The 18,636-nt window shown below is 31.5% G+C and overlaps 1 long non-coding RNA gene across 1 annotated transcript; it reads left to right on the plus strand.

Moving 5' to 3' along the window:
• Positions 1 to 9,902: 9,902 nt before the first annotated feature.
• Positions 9,903 to 11,223, plus strand: LOC142236790 (uncharacterized). Its single transcript, XR_012722196.1, has 5 exons — positions 9,903 to 10,407; positions 10,540 to 10,573; positions 10,746 to 10,810; positions 10,941 to 11,006; positions 11,136 to 11,223. It is a non-coding gene; the product is annotated as an uncharacterized LOC142236790 (long non-coding RNA).
• Positions 11,224 to 18,636: the final 7,413 nt, after the last annotated feature.

Below are 18,636 nucleotides of genomic sequence, written 5' to 3' on the forward strand. Positions count from 1 at the left end.
ATTCCAACTAAAAAAACAACCCACGCGCAAACATATCGATTACACCCACGCGCAAACACATCGATTACGATGACAGGTATCGATTACAGGTAGACAATAGAAATATAAGAAAATTTCCTATATTCTAACAAGTGTGTTTCCTTAAGATTTGAAAGGATTGCATACTTCTTAGTACGAATGAACTAAAATATTTTTCTATGCCAAGTGTTGTTGGTATGTATGAAAAACTTTCTATTATAAAGGAAGTCGCAATTATCAGTTTATAAGAAATTTTATTAATTTTGAGGAAACTTGGTTTTAGTTCGGATTTTGTTTATTTTTACGAATGCTTTGTTATCAGTGAATACAATTTTCTTTTTCAGTAGTAAATTCTTATACCCAGCGAAGAAAACAGTATTAGTAAAATGCCATGCCTTATTCTAGTTAATGAACTATTCGTAACTGCTTTCAGTTTAGGATTTTTTTACCGAAACAAGTAAATTTTATTATTTCACACAAAAATTTAACTGAATGGAAATAAAATGGCTTAACTAAATTGATGAACATTTTTTCCTTTAGTTTCGAAGACACTTTTTTCTGGGTGTAGGAGATGTTTTTAACGCTTTATTTTAAAGACGTTTTTACATATCTCATAGCATAATTTCTTCTAGTAGTCGAGTTTGAATTTGGAAGTTTAAGTTTTCCTTACCACGTCTTGGTAGCGCTTGAAGAAAAATGCTGAAAAAAATAATAAATAATTTTTTTTTCCTAGAATCGAGTAAGCAACACTCCAATTTAAAAGAGAATTGGGTCTTAAATGTGCCCTTACTTTAATTCTCCGCTCGGAATCAATACCAAAATCATTAGTGTAAAGACAAAATCTTTGGAAACGGGCATGCTTTTGTTTAGTGTAGTTATTCAAATTAAAAATTATTTGTGGCAAGTTGAGTAGAAATAATATTTTTCCATACAATCATATAGTTCTTCAACAGCTACCATTCACATGCACATTATTTTTTACCCTAAAAAATATTTTCTTTTTTTCATAAATTTATTTTACGAGTAAACTATTTTTCATTTGTATTTAAATACAATTTTGGTTGCCTACAAATGCATCGGTAGCTATTGAAGAAAGCAATAATATTTGCAGCTTAACACATTTACTGGAAATGACTGGAAAAATATGAACATTTTTATTAACAATTTTGTACCTTTATTTTTTCGTTTGAAAAGAAACCATTCGCTGTTTACGATGAAAAGTTGAAGTTCTGGATTTTTTAAACCAAGTTAGGGTGTGAAGTACCACCCACTCAGCTTGGCATAGTTACGGTAATGGGTATTACTCTCCAATTGTAACCACGTTAAAAAGACATCATCATCTCGAGAAACGATTACTTCATTATGGAATTAATAAAAGGCAAAAGACCACTTTCCTCACCAGGATACTTTACAGGCATTGTTTGACTGAACTTCTTGGCTGTAGATCCCCGTTAAATACATCAAGCATCCCCTTTTATTTATTGTTTGCAGAGGATGTAAAGGATAACAGTAGACGCAATAACAATGACGGTGTAATTTTAATTCAAATGCTTATTATATTAACCTGCATCCATTCAGCCCATATTTACACTGGAGGGTTAACACAGCATCATGGAAAAATTGCTTTGTTTTATAGAGGGTTCAAGTGACAGTATATAACTGCTATTATGGATTTCAATTAAGGTCATGTTTTAGTTTCTCATAACTTTGTGAAAATACAGCGTATTAATATGGACGCTATGTACGAGGGTCACTATGAAAGTGACTATCGTACAAAGTAATAGGACATGAAAATTATACTTTTATTGTTTTCGTTTCAACCAATCAGTGAAGCACTTTTGCCACTCTGAATGAGGTATCTCAAAAACATGTATTCTGAACGCTTCTTCCAAAAACCATTGACGTCTCATTTTAGTTTTTACGTCATGCAGTGCCCAGTCAGGACGATATCCAATAGACCCATCAAATCGATGTTTTGAGTACTCAAAAAATGCAGATGTTTGAGCCGATGTGTTAATGAAGAGTTGTTGATGCACTGAAAGAAGAGTTTTTTTTCTGAGGAATGAAGTTCTAGACAAGCAAAGTTTTTGTTTTGACGCCAAAGAATTTTTAGCGGTTGGTTTCCCTGATTTTGTAGGAAGACAACTGGCAAACAAATGATTGTGTACTACTCAAAATTAACTGTTCTGCATTGTTCTAGTGGTGCGATTGCGTAAAAAAAAAAGTTTGAGAACCAATAACTTTTGTTGGAAAACCAATAACAAAATTTGTTAATTTTCCTGCAACAAACTAATTTGTATTTTTAATAACCATTATTACAAAAAAGTTGTTCGCAATCGTTACCATCAGAAGGCAACAAATAATTTGTGTTCTCAATAACATTATTTGTAAGTAATTTGTTGAGCATCCAACAGTACAAAATATTTGTTGTTGAACGTTAGGTTTAATCCTCAATATTAATTAATATTTTTGAATTTGAACGAAAAAAATTGTATGTGGATTGTTGGTGTCGGTAACAAATTTATTGGTGTATTGACAAAAAGTTAAATTGAAATTAAAATTGACGGAATTATGTTATGAATTGCACCAAAATTGCCGGAACAATTTTGGAGATATTTTGTTAAGTACACACAGAGAAGAATATGACCAAAATGTTATTTTTGGACGAGGAACATGTAACATTTTTGTGTCGAAAATCCTATACTCCGTCTTGTAAATGTATGGCGATTTTAAATTTGAGTAATCCAGGGTCTAGCAAGCATTTTGACAACTTTTTGCCAAGTGCTATACATTCTAGTTAATTAGAATTGTAATAACTCTAATCCCGATATTAATATGGTTTTTTATACCCACCACCATAGAATAGTGATGAGACATAATAAGTTTGTTATTCCGTTTGTAACACATATAAACTGACCCCCCGATTTGGGGTCTTGGGCTTCTACAAACCTTATTTTCTATCCGATTTGCCTAAAATTCGAAATCTAGAGGTATTTTAGAACCACAAATAGGTGTGTCGAAAATGTGGTGTATCGGTCCATGTTTTGGTATAGCCTCCATGTAAACCGACCCTCAGATGTGGGGTCTTGGGCTTCTAGAAACCTTATTTTCTACCTGGATTTTACTTCTTCTCAGAGTTGGTCTGTATCGAACTTTTTTAGGTTTGCAACGGTCGCAAAGTTGTAAACGTTACGTCGTAAATGTAGAAAACGTAACAAACGTCGCAAACTCAAAATACTTCACTCAGGCGAATTCGATGATATCCAAAGTGATAATATGTGTGAAGAAGTTTCAATTCTCAGGAATGTTCATAAAATTCTTAGCGAATTTAAAAAAGTAAACTGGAGAATAGCATATTCCAATGGGAGACTCCAAGCCAAAATTATTATGTCCCACTCGATGGTGCAGTAAACTTGACAGTCTGTACTCACTCCTAATTAACAAATTTCTGCAGAATCTGACAGCGAAGAAAAACCACTACATGTCTTGCATAAGTGAACAGAATTAAAAAAATACTTTTAACTTTTTAGAGCCAACTTCCACACTAATTAAAAATTGTCAAAACTCTAGCTAGTCATTCGCTGATGCAACAAAAGCTTGGGCGAACATTGTGGACCACGCAATCCCAGAATAGTTTGAAGTTGCGAATGAGAGATATAAAACCAGCAGAGTTTTGAATAAATGCAATATAACGGCTTCTTCTAGTAACCGAAATTTGAAATCTAGAAGATTTTGAGGACCATAAATACACAGAAAAAAGTGAATACTTGAATCAAATACAAAAATTGTGATTTCAATTATTTTTGTATTTGATTTTCAGCTTATTACGAAAATCATAAACCCAATTACCCAAATTGTAAGGTTGTCATAAAACTATTTTCAAATGAAGTAATATTTGCGTTGAGTATAAATGTAATTGGAATTTGTCAAAATATTCAAATGACATAGTACTCAATACAAATACATTAGTATTTGAAGTATATAAAGTGTTTTCAATTACAGTCGTAATTGAACTGAGTACAATGTTTATAGAATTTTGTAACCTATACAATTACTATCGTAATTGTGTTTATTACGATGTTAATCAATACAATCTTTGTACTATATAATCTATATTAATTTAAGAAAATTATACAAATACACTCTGAAAAAAGGTTTTATGCTTTTTATTATAAAAAAGAAATTCTGAAAATATGTATAATTGAAAATACAGCGAAGTACATGTTTGGTAGGAAAATACAAAATATTCACTATAAACGACATATTTAACAGGCTAACTCACAAAGAAAAAACAGTTTTTGAATTATCTGTATCACCTGCTGGAATTTCCCAAATCTTCCTCATTTATATGCGATTTGTTTAGGCATCCTGCTCTTTTGTAATACAAACATCTATTCATTTCAAAGTTTCGAAAATATTTCAAAGTTTTATATGATTTTACCTTCTGTTGCTGGGAAGAATTGAAGCACGAAATCCCCGTTTTCGAAGTAAACACATTTTCCTCTAGGCCACATATTTTTGACAGTCGGCTTATATCCATTAATAGGGCAATTTGACGTATACACGACCTAATTGTAAAAACAAAATAGAAAGTATGTAATTGTATATATATTCCAAAGCTTATTCGCAAGTAAGTTTATACAACGAAAGAATTCATTTACATATTTTATTAAAGTTTTCAACGAATTTTAAAAATTTTACGAACATAGAAATATGTACTAAATATATTAAATTAACTTTCCATAGTAAAAAGTTTGTGCTGTGATACTTTCGTGATTCGTCATGATCCCGACTAATAGTCGAAGTCACGAGAATTCTTGTGAGTCTAAAAATTGTTGTGAACCTTTAATCGTCTTTAAAAGTTCTGTTTGCGTGAACGTGCATGAGTATTTCGTGAATGTGCTTGAGAGAGAGAAAGAATACCTCCAACACGTCACAGGTTAGACTCACAATGAAAATGTTCACTTTTACGAAGAGAATTCTTTCAGTGTAGTTTCCAAAAAACGCGCTTGACCAAAAAAACTGGTATTTAGATAAAGGTACTTACCTGCGGTAAAAATACAATATGGTGCGCCAAAAATGTTGTAAATGTTAAAATTTCGAATCGCGGTACCGATACCAAGTTTTATTTGCGGGTAAATTCGACCATGTTCTTAAGAAGATTCTTAATAATAACAATAAATGACATTTTATTGTTTGTATTAATTTATTTTTCGTTACGTAGCAACGTCATAAACAGTTTTATCGGGCAATTACCCATTATACTTAAATCAATAACTTTTATACTTGGTCCAATTGAATATAGTAATTGATGTGTTGTGAATTCAATTACCAGTGAATTTTGATATTTTTGCCAGTTTTTCATTCAACCAATTATTTTCATGTTTGACTTAATAAAAATCGTATTTGATATAATTTTTTCATTCAATTATGCCAATAATTGATTTTTATTTTGCTTCAGTTTTTTTCTGTGTAGGTGTTCCGAATAAATTGTGTATCGGTATAGATTTTAATATATCCCCATTATAAACCCGCCCTCCGATTTGGGGTCTAAATTTTGTAGGTTTTTCAGAACCACAATTAGTTGTCATGAATTTTGTGTATCGGTGCATATTTTTGGCATAGCACCCATATGGACTGATTTCCTGATTTAACTCCTTTGGCTTATATAAAACGTAGTTTTCATCCGATTTGCCTGAAATTGTAACTATTTAGTTTTTATCACTCCATTCGCTAACGCCTCCATATAGACCGATTTCCCTTCTTGAGGGTATAGGAGGCACACTGATCATGAAAGTTGCTTGAAACTGCACTGAAAAAACAGTGAACCCACCAGGAAGAAAACTTTCGGTTAATTTTAGAAAATTTTGATATTTGTAGAAAATTTTAACTAAACAGTATTACAAACGTTGGCATTACGCCGATGTCATAAAAATGAGTAAATATTTTTCGACAAATTCAAGAAAATTTATTAGACATAACTAAGTTGTTTCACTTGTTAAAGAACATTTTGTAGTTGGAAGGAAAAACTTGGAGTTCAAAATTGCAAGAATGTCTTTAGTGACATACGAAGTTCATGATGGACGCCTTTTTTGGTAAAATTTACAAAATTAAAGAAATTCTGAACTGTTTTGTGGAAGACACGAATTTAGTTAATCTTTATGCTTCATTTGAGTATATTTTTTTCCTCGGTTTTAGTTAATTTAACTAACGTACACAAAAAATTATTAGAGTAAAGGAAACTTTCTCCAAACTTAATAATTCCATGAACTAAAATAAAGTTAAAATGGCTTAAGTGAAATAGAGAGTTCACTTTTTTTTGAGTGTGAAAGTAAAATTTCCAAATCTATAGATTTGAGATTTCAAATCAAGGCGTATATATTATCATTCTATACATTATCAAGTAACACGCTACGACGAAGAGTTTTCAAAGCTGACTGTTATATTTGATTAATGGTGGTGGGTATTTAAGATTCTGCTCTGCCGAACTTACTGCTGTATATACAGTATGTCAAGAAAGTCTTTTGACATTGCCAAATATTTCAAATTCCAGAAATAATTGAAGTAAAAATCGAGTTGTTAATTCGTTTAGAGAAAAATAAAATATGTATACTTTGCAAAATACATAATAAAATATTTTTTAAAATTAAATTATATTTAATTTTGGAACAAAACATAATTTTTATCCTATTGTCAAAACACTTTCTTGACATACTGTACTTGTTTTTTAGTAAAATTGTACACTATATTTGTATACAACATTTTTTCTTATTATACCCACCACCATAGAATGGTGACGGGGGTATAATAAGTTTGTCATTCCATTTGTTACATATCGAAATATCGATTTCCGACTATATAAAGGATATACATTCTTGATCGGGGAGAAATTCTAAGACGGACATGTCCGTCTGTCTGTTGTAATCACGCTACAGTCTTCAATAATGGAGCTATCGTCCTGAAATTTAGCACAGAATCGCCATTTGTCTGCACGCAGGCCAAGTTCGAAGATGGGCTATATCGGTCCAGGTTTTGATATAACATAGCTCCCATATAAACCGATCGCCCGATTTGGGGTCTTGGGCTTATAAAACCGTAGTTTTTATCCAATTTTCCAGAAATTGGAAATCTAGAGGTATTCGAGAACCATAAAGAGGTGTGCCGAAAATGGTGATTATCGGACCATGTTTTGGTATAGCCCCCATATTAGAGATCTATAGTACAAACCAATAATCGATTTTTCGACTTTTTCGATTTTCGATTATTTTTACCATTCAAAATTCAAATATTCGATTTTTCGTAATCGAATTTCATAGAAATAATGATTATACAAAATATTCGATTTTATGAAATCTATTTTGTTTTTGCGAGTTGAAGAGAAATGGAAAAATTAGTGTTCTAGTCATGTTAATTTTTTTTTAATTTGTTTAATATATTTATAAAATGTTAAGTATAAAATTTTTAACATGTACGAATCATTTATCATTATTTCCCCAAATAAATTCAAGGAAATTGAAAGCATAAAGGATTCATTTAAACCAATTTGATATTTAACTTAATCAAATCAGTATTTTTATTCTTATTGGTAATAGAATTCTATAAATAAAAATTAAGAAATATCTCGGTATTTTTCAATTGAATTGAAACCAATGAATATGAAAACAGAGAACACTAAAATCGATTTTTGATAGTCAAAATTAAAAATTAAGGGCACCTTATACGGTCGGATAAACCCTACGACACAACACGTTGCGGCGACAAATCCGCTAGTATAAGGCCATGTTCGCGTGTTGCGGGGACGTGTTGGCATAAAATCAAATAATTTTTTTTTCCGTTTGAGAGGCACAAATCTTCACGTGTAAGGGGATGTTCGCAAAACATTAGCAAAAACAAATTTATTTTCATAATTAAAACAAGCATTTCTGCAATGAAATTAATGAGGGATCGCTAATTCAGCTTGGAATTTTTATTGTTTCTTCCATTTTTACTAAAAAAAAATGGTTTTACACCTAACTTTTCGTCCATCTTCATTGCTTGTGTTTATGCTTCTTCTTATTTCTTCATGTTGTTATCATAATTGTTCGTGCAGTGTGAGGGTAAAACTTGAACGAACACACAACAAATAGGCGAACCTCTGTCGTTGTGTTTATCCGACCGTCTAAGGTCCGCTTTAGATGAAAATCTAAAATCGATTTTGCGATTATTTTTATGTTAATAATCGATTTAGATTTTTTTAGATTTTCATGCCAAAATTCGAATAATCGATTAATCGATTTTCGATTTATAGATCCCTACCCCATATAGACCGATCTCTCGATTTTACTTCTTGGGCTTCTAGAATCCGTAGTTTTTACCCAATTTGCCTAAAATTGGATATCTATAGGTATTCTAGGACTATAAAGTGGTGTGCCGAAATTGGTGATAATCGGTCCATGTTTTGGTATAGCCCCTATATAGACCGATCTCCCTATTTTATTTCTTAGGCTTCTAGAATCCGTAGTTTTTACCCAATTTGCCTAAAATTGGATATCTATAGGTATTCTAGGACTATAAAGAGGTGTGCCGAAATTGGTGATAATCGGTCCATGTTTTGGTATAGCCCCTATATAGACCGATCTCCCGATTTTACTTCTTGGGCTCCTAGAATCCGTAGTTTTTATCCAATTTACCTGAAATTGGAAATCTAGAGGTATTTTACGACCGCAAAGAGGTATGCCGAAAATAGTGAGTATCGGTCCATGTTTTGATATAGCCCCCATATAGACCGATCACCCGATTTCACTCATTGGGTTTCTAGAAACCGTACTTTTTATCCGATTTGCCTGAAATTGTAAATATATTGGTATTTTAGACTCACAAAAACGTGTATCGGATTTAGTTTTTATCGGTCCATTTGGTAAAGGCATCCATATAGACCGATTTCACTTCAAGGCGCACTAATCATAAAAATTGCTTGAAATTGAATGTACAATTTCCAGATTTTACTTCTCGTAATCATTTAAATAATGGGGATGAAAATCTACAGATTTTAGATTTCAAATCAATGCGTTATTTCATCATTTTCTTGCACACCTACAAGAGATGTTAATGATTCCTCTAAAACACAAACAAAAATTAGAGTAGTACATTGTAATTCGCTAATATGGCCTTTTAAAGGCTTTGAATTGCTTAAATAAATGGAAATAAATGGTTGTTATAAATGCAGTATCTGATATAGTCGTCATAGGTAAAATCTTTAGATTTATCTTCGGAAAGTGTACACAGAAAAAAAAGTGTCTCGTAAATTTAAGAAGATTTTTACAATAATTTATTACAAGAATTTTCCAGATTTTTAGTTCATTTTCCGTATCTTCAACGAAAATTAACTACTCGAAAGGAAATTTTACAAATTCTAAGTAGCAATCGTTTAGTTCATGGCCTACAAAATACGATGGAAATTTCCTTAAAAAAATTCTTAACTGGTAGTTAAAAATTCGTTTGTTATGCTATAAAACTACTTGTGAAATGTAAAGTATTTTCTAAATAATAAGTGCAATTTACTATAAGATTTTTTTGTATGAGAAAATATTTTTTTACGAAAAATGAACTTGAAAGTGGATAGGAATTTCTTACTGACAATTCCTATAGTTAATAATTGTTGGTAAAAAATTACCCAATGAAATATTTTTAGTTCACATGTAATTACATTTATATACATTTTCGTCAAAAATGGTAGATAACATTTCATGAAAATTTTGCAAATTTTAAGTTAAACGTTTCATCGTTCATAAACTGGTGTGCCTTTACGAATATTATTCTTAGAGTAAATTGTCAGCAGATGCGATGAACTAATGCATAGTACAGAGATCTTTATCGGCATAGTGGCATGTGATTAATGTAAAGATGATGTTACTTGAGTTTTGTTGTGTATACATGAGCGTGGGGTTGTTTTTATTTTTGTCCATTTAGTGGTTTGTGTGTGTGTGTGTTTGTTATTCGCGGATGGTTTATTTGGCTGGATGAGGTGTTGTTTTCAATAAAGGCACATGTGTTTTTGTTGTTGTAGGAATGTTTTGGCTTTGCTTGGTTTTGTTTGGCATGCTTCAGTTGTATAGTTGGCGTTGGCGTGGGCTGTTGCATCTTTTAATATGCAACAAGGGAATATAAAGGCATGGAATATTTTGGAATTTTGAGACATATATTGGTGTTTGTTTATTAAACCTTTTAAATGAAAGTTATTAATATTTTATCGGTAGTTTCGAGAAAAGTTATTAAGAATATTTAGGAAAATATGTTGAAATTGAAAGTGTATTGAAATTTTTATTATTCAATGTAAAAAATTAATATTCAATTCCAGATGAATTTGGAAAATTTTTGTTATATCTCAGCGTATAGTTTAGCCATAAATTGGTAAGTATTGTTTTTTTAATATGGCTTTCTTTTAAAAATAATATTATTTATGTATATTATTATTTGTTAATTCATTTTTTTGGAAACCAGTTTAATGTTTTTCTTTGTTGTAAAAGCAATATATAATTTCAGAGCAACTCCAGATGGGTTCGAAAATAGAGAATTGGTAAGTTTTCTTTTAAAATTTGGCTTTCTTTCAACTAGAATATTTACGTTTTTATGAACTTTTTATCATCAAAATTATAGGTTTTTAATACCTTATTTTAGTATTTCTTTAATCAATTTTTTTGGAAACCAATGTAATATTTTAATGTAAAAAAACAAATATTTAATTTCAGAATAACCCCTTAAAAATTTGAAAAAAATGTTGGTACTCCTTTGCTTGTAATTTAATAGTGAATTGGTAAGGATTCTTTAACTTTTTTTAACCAGAATATTTGTTTTTTTATGCATAATATTATTTTTTTCATTCGATTTTTTGGAAACCTATTTAATAATTTTATTTAATGTAAAAAATAAATATTTAATTTCAGAATAGCCCAAATAAATTTGGACAACTTTTTATATTTCCCCTCAGCGTACAATTTAATAGAGAATTGGTAAGTTTTATATTAAAACTCTGGCTTTCTTTCAACTAGAATATTTATTTTATTATATCCTTCACATCGATAACAACACAGTTTTATGAGTTTGTATAGAATACTTCATTATTTCTCTAATTGTTTCAGGTACCAATTTTATGAGATACGTTTTCCAAAGAAAAGTTGAATTCCTTACACCATTCGATAAAATGCCCCCAAATATGGTACGTTACAAGCTAAAATGAAGAATTAAAATTATATTTCATTACATGGTGTTAATTTTTAGCAATTTTCATTATTGTTTCCATTTTTTTCCAGCAAGATATGTGAAAAAATTACCTACGATGAATAAAAAAGGATAAGTCAAAATGACCAAACAGCGAGTTCAAATGAACTACTCTCTGTTCCACGTGGTCATAATTTTTATTCACAAAAAACATTGTATTAAGAACTTTCATCATAAGTTTTTATAATAAAGTACTTTTGCTTAAAGAAAGTTTAATTTTAATGTATGAAAATTTTCATAATAGTAAAACGGTTTGCTGTTCCTTTAATTATTTAATTTCTCTGTACTGTGGAATGATTGATTTAAAAATAGTTTAATCGTCGACATTTTAAAGAGACTGTTAACCAATTTTTATTATCGGGTTTCCCACAAAATAAGCAAGTAAAACAAAATAATACTGACTTTTTAACTTGGTAGGGGTATATAAATCTTATGGTGTTGTAAAAATGAACTAAACTACAATGTTATAGATGAACTAAAATTTAAGAGAATTATAAACTAGACAAGTTGAAAAAAATCTTAAGGGCTAAATCATGGTCAATATTACTACAGTTTAGTTCATTTTGCAATGGAAAAGGGTTCACTGTTTTTTCAGTGTACTGAACTGCTCTAATTGGAAATGTATGCCACGTTTCGATTCTCCGCCTAGGCCAAAGGTAAAATTTAAACAAATTATAAATTCAAATAATTTCTTGTATAACCGAAAAAGGTGGAAAGAACTAAATAAACCTCGTGGAAATGAGAAAGATGCCAGGGAAGATGAAATTATCCAGGTAATATTTTCGCTATTTTATGTTCCAGGTCTTCAAAATATACTCCAAAATCCACTTGCCCACCCAACTTTCAATAAAGCTGACTACACGGAATAAAAAGACCGTTTCGTTGTAAAAATTATATGTTTATATGTTCAAATTTTTAGCCTATTATTTTTAAGTGCAAGCATGTAATCTTCATAAACAAGCATAAAATGTTTACGACATATATGTTAATGTGTTAGAACATATTACGTTTGGGACATAACATTTTTTTTTTAATATGTGTAAATACAAACATATATTAATTTAGAAATGGCCTATAAACATGTATGTGTTTAGAAGGAGAGACCGAGAGAGTATGCTGCAAGTAAAAACATGGAAGTAACCAATTGGCGCCTTAAAATAAATATACACAAAGAAATGTCATTAAAAGTTTTTTCTATCAGTGTATGTCTAAAGTGAAAAGTAATATGTTTCAACCCAACAAACAATATTTTGTTTGGACCAATCCTAAACATATATATGCTCAAATCAGAATGTGTTTTCGAGTGTAAGTTGCATAGTTTTTAGGGTGTAGTTGCGGTCTCAGTAGTCCATAGCATGTTGTCGTTTCGAAAGCGATTTTGAATCGATGTTGGTTATAAGATAAATATCTATCAGTCTTTCCAGCATCTTAAAAAGGAATTAGGATATGCTGATTAGTCGAAAATCCTTCGCACTCGAGTGAAAGGATTTTCCGCATTAGTAATGCAACCCTTGGTTAATTATACCCTGCACCACACTGTGGAACAGGGTATTATTAGTTACCCAGTAAAAAAATTTGGAAGTTCTTCCAAAGGCACAACTTTAAAAGCACTTCCAGAAGATGCACTCCCAATGACGTTCTTTATTTTAACTACCCACACTGTTAGAAAAATATGTTTTTCATATGTTCCGATATAAACAAAATGTGTTTCGGGCACAATTTTTAAACACAATATATTTAAGTGCAAAGATGTAATGTTCCTAAACTAACACTAAATGTTTGGGACACATATGTTAATATGTTAGAATATATTATGTTTGGGGCATGAATATTTCATAAAAATAATATGTGTGAATGTAAACATATATAAATTTACAAATTTCGAGTAAACATATATATGTTGTGATATTTTATTCAGAGAGCGACAGAGAGAGAGAGAGAGAGAGAGAGAGAGAGTATAGAGAAAGAAATAGAGATGGAAACCGGGAGGGTTGACGAAAGATATCAACATAACACAGCGAGAGAATCAAAAGAGAGCAATTTCTGTGAAACTGCTTGTATGTTGTTTCGGAAAGTCTAAATATTATTTAATTTGAATACTCGTGTAAAGAGAATAGACATTCGGAAGCGGGCATTAAGTTCGAGTTTTGCTAAAAAATTGAAAAAGGTTATTTTCTTTAAAATGAATTATTAAAGAAAAGTAAAGGGCAAAACAGGGTCATTTTAGAACGATAATGCCAACTTAATACCGGCCCTAAGGGTAAAAATGAAATTAAGTACAAAACACGATAAGTTTTAAATGCATTTAAAATGGTGTTAAATGCTAGTAAAAAACTGTTCACGGCTAACTAAATTTATGTGTATATTATAAAATTATTTATGTAAGTTTATACTCGACTCCACGTTCTTCTTTTGTTAGAGTTTTTGAATTCCTTCCAACATTTCAAGCTTTTATACCAAAAACAGTTTTTTGCTACAAAATTGTTATTTTTGCAATAAAAAAATTATCCAAAAGCTCAGTCCATTTCGTTTATATCAAGCACTGTTCTTTTCTGACTGTAAATCTTTAATAACACACATTTCGAAGTTTCATTGTAAAAATTTTATTTAATAATATAAAAATATAAATACAAAAATTAAAAAAAAAAATGGTGTTCGGTCGGAGTAGGGATTGAACCCAGGACCTTTTGCATGCAAGGCGGACATGCTAACCACTGCTCCACGTGGCCAACAAATATATGTTTCTGTTGAATAATGTTTTGTTTGCATCGGCTCGTGGGCGCTGCAAACTATGTTATATAAATGTAACTTATAACGATATTTGTCTATTGGTAACAGCTACGTAGCCCAGTGGTAGTGTGTTGGCTTACAAATTGCATGGTTCCCGGTTCGATTCTCAGTCCAGGCGAAAGGTAAAATTATAAAATTTAATAATTTCTTCAACATTATTTATATTACAGAAAAAGGTGCCAAGAACTAAAAAAAATCGTGGAAGTGAAAATTATGTGAGGGAATGAGCACAATCTTCTTTGGGGAAAATTCTTCCAAGCATATAATATTTTTGGGCTCAAAATGCTTCACAACATATATATTCACATAAAACAAACATATTAATGTTTCGGCAGTATCCACTAATATATGTGCTTCCTGCAAAATATGTTTGGAACATATGTTAGAGAAGCGATTTTTTCTGAGGGTGCAGGAAGTTCCTTTAATTCGATTTTTTACAACTTGGTTTTTTCATACTTTTAATGGATAATTTTAACTTTTTTTGTTTCAAATAGGTTAAAAACAGAGTAAGAATTCATAAAATGGTACAAATCATTTGAATTTTGTCGAAAAAATGCTAAATCCAATCTGAAAAAATTGTGAATTTTTCAAAATATTTGAGGTCAAACGTTTCCGACAAGCGTTAGAATCCATTAAAAATTTAAAAAAATTAAAAAAATTATTTATTTGACTAAATCTAACAGAATTTTTTAATTTACATCCAAAACATTGAATTCGGATTACACCTAAAGAAGTGATGCAAATTCAGTGCAACGGCTGTTGAAATGGAGGACTTCCATCCTATGACAAGCCCATGTTAAATTCATCACTTCTGCGTCAATTTTGCACCACTTCCGGATCCAAGAAGAACATTTCCAGTACTTTTTTGGAGACGCTTTTTTTGCTGGGTAGTGCATATGTTTGCAACGCCCAGAAGGAGACGAGATAGACACATGGTGTCTTTGGCAAAAATGCTCAGGGTGGGCTCTTGAGTCGATATAGCGATGTCCGTCTGTCCGTGAACACATTTTTGTAATCAAAGTCTAGGTCGCAGTTTTAGTCTAATCGACTTCAAATTGGGCACGAGTATGTGTTTTGGCTCAGAATAGATCCCTATTGATCTTGGAAGAAATCTGTTCAGATTTAGATATAGCTCCCATATATATATATATATATATATATATATATATATATATATATATATATATATATATATATATATATATATATATATATATATATATATATATATATATATATATATATATATATATATATATATATATATATATATATATATATATTTCGCCCGATATGGACTTATATGGCCCCAGAAGCCAGAGTTTTACCCTAATTTGCTTAAAAATTTGCACAAGAAGAACAATTAGTACTATAGTCAAGTGTGCCAAATTTTATTGAAATCGGTTCAGATTTAGATATAGCTCTTTCGCCCGATATGGACTAATACGGTCCCAGAAGGCAGAGTTTTATCCCAATTTGCACAGGGAGTAGAATTAGCATTGTAGCTATGCCTGCCAAATTTGGTTGAAATCGGTTCAGATTTAGATATAGCTCCCATATATAGCTTTCGCCCGATTTACACTCATATGACCACAGAGGCCAATTTTTTGATCCGATTTAGTTGAAATTTTGCACAGGGAGTAGAATTAGCATTGCAGCTATGCGTGCCAAATTTGGTTGAAATCGGTTCAGATTTAGATATAGCTCCAATATATAGCTTTCGGCCGATTTACACTCATATGACCACAGAGGCCAATTTTTTGCTCCGATTTAGAATTAGCATTGTTGCTATGCGTGCCAAGTTTGGTTGAAATCGGTTCAGATTTAGATATAGCTCCCATATATATGTTTTTCTGATTTCGACAAAAATGGTCAAAATACCAACATTTTCCTTGTAAAATCGCCACTGCTTAGTCGAAAAGTTGTAAAAATGACTCTAATTTTCCTAAACTTCTAATACATATATATCGAGCGATAAATCATAAATAAACTTTTGCGAAGTTTCCTCAAAACTGCTTCAGATTTAAACGTTTCCCATATTTTTTTACTAACATTGTGTTCCACCCTAGTGCATTAGCCGACTTAAATTTTGAGTCTATAGATTTTGTAGAAGTCTATCAAATTTTGTCCAGATCGAGTGATATTTAAATGAATGTATTTGGGACAAACCTTTATATATAGCCCTCAACACATTTGACGGATGTGATATGGTATCGAAAATTTAGATCTACAAAGTGGTGCAGGGTATAATATAGTCGGCCCCGCCCGACTTTAGACTTTCCTTACTTGTTTTCATATGACATTTGTTACGTTTTCAGGTTTTAATACTATTTATATATTTTTTCTAGTTTCATTTCTTATATTTGGTGCTTGATTTTCCAAACTTTTCGTCCCAACGATTCTCCCCAAATGCTTCGACAGAGACATCTAGAGAAGATGCCTATTGATGGTTAGGCTCGGCTTATAGTAAAATGAATTTAATTCCAGTAGCCTTATCTATGTGTGAATTGACTTGATACTGACAACGGACTATTTTTGTACATGAACCCAATAAAATAACGATAATCTCTATATTTTAACTTTCACCATTGCCCTTCGTACATGTGTGTGCTCAATGTCCTTATTTCCGCATAACAAAGACACATGCCAAACCATTTAAGCTATAGCATTGTTGCAAAAATCTCTTCAAGCTTTTAAGGATATATATAGAAGGATGGTTTTTAAAATGTACGCATCTGCATGGTATGGTGATGCTGTAATCCAGTGTTCACATCCATGGATGAATGAGTTTTTAATGCATAAGCTTAGCTTCCTGCTGCCAGTGTTGGCTTGAGGCCAGACAAGTAACTGCAGCAGCAATTCGCTAAAGGCAGAGTTTAAGAAATTAAGATAATTGCTGCTCCATCCTTATTGACCCAAAACGTCACACCTCACGACAACACATCAGCGACAGCATATTGTGCTAAACGTTTTGTAATGAAGACACAGGACGAGGGCATGTCTTCATCTTTAAATATTGGACAAGGTGCATTCAAGTGGTAAATGCGCGTGCCACATGCCGCAGTTCGAGGAGCGTCAGTGGTGCATTCCTCAATGAATTTCAAGATATTAGGAAATCTCTATCTTACAAGAAATTGAGAGTAAACAGGCCATACACTCCACACACACACACACCCAAACAAGAAGACAATGCACACAATAAAATAAACAGAACAACATCCGGAAATAGGATAAAAATATATCCTGCAAACTCGCAAACCTCTTGCCTACTGCAACAGAGGCTGTTGAAAATAAACGACGCAAATACAACTGCTGGAATCTGATATGATGTCATTTAGGATTTTTTATTCAAGACACTGGATGGATGTTTCGCTCTTGGGGGATGGTGGATATTAAAGGAATATGGTGTTGCGGCCGTAATGGTACATGCCAAGGGGCAAGGAACTCACATATCCGGCATGTGCAAAATATTTTCCTGTTCAGCCACACTCATCTTGTTCAGATCTACTTTGCGATGTAAGAGGATAATGATAAGGATAATAGCACATGCTGCACTCAAATGGAGATTTCAATTCATCTTAGGAGAGTTCATCAGATGCCTCTTAAATCACGAGCTAATTTCTTTGCATCGTGGTAGACAGGGAATGTCATTCGGTAAAATGATTACCGTCTTAATGCATATTTAAATACAATCAGCAGCTGCATTGGATTTATTTAGGAAGCTAACATTAATTGAGAAAATTAAATTTCGCGATAGACACAAGAGCTCTAAAATGTTTCGACTTCCATTTAGTTTTGGAAAGTATTATTCTAATTTTGTTTGGAATTAAAATGAATGTTAAAGTGTTTACCGATCAATTTATATTGTACACTCAAAAAAAGGTTCACTGGGATACCAAAATTAAGGATTTTGATATTGATTCCGAGCCAGAGATTCGGCTTCTTTAAATTGAAGACATTTTTAGCGACCTATCTCGCTTTCAGTCTAAGATTAAAATTAGGTTACAGATCTCATTTATCGAATTTTTATGTTTTTTGCGCGGTATATTAATAAAGCTATTCACGTACAAACGAACGCCAGTTTAAAATTTCAAATTATAACGGATACTTCAAAGTTTACGAAAAGGTTTTCTTAACTTCAAAAACAACTTTAAACCAAAAATGTTAAATAAAATTAAGTCTTGGCCTATATTTGAAGCATTTTTATCTTAAATCTTAAGATTCAATATTTCAGTTAATTTAAGGACGATTTCTTTAAACAAAAATTTTTTATCTTTACTTGAAGGAAAATTTGCCTTTGTTCCAAGACATGCGACTTTGACGTTAATCGAAACGACATAAACCGAATAAAAATTTCTTTTACTTACTCCTAAGTCCATTTAATGTATGTATTTACGAAGCGAATTAAAAAAATAAAAATCAAATATGACGTCGGAGTCAAAAATGACCAATGCACGAAATATAGCCCCTGATCAACCACAAACAACGATATGCGTTTCTTTTCGATCGGACTTCATATGACGACACAGCACAATAAATTGTATTTCGGGGGGTCGTAGGGTGCACGGAAAA

This window comes from Haematobia irritans, chromosome 4, assembly GCF_050003625.1.
Source record: "Haematobia irritans isolate KBUSLIRL chromosome 4, ASM5000362v1, whole genome shotgun sequence".
NCBI classification, from domain to species: domain Eukaryota; kingdom Metazoa; phylum Arthropoda; class Insecta; order Diptera; family Muscidae; genus Haematobia; species Haematobia irritans.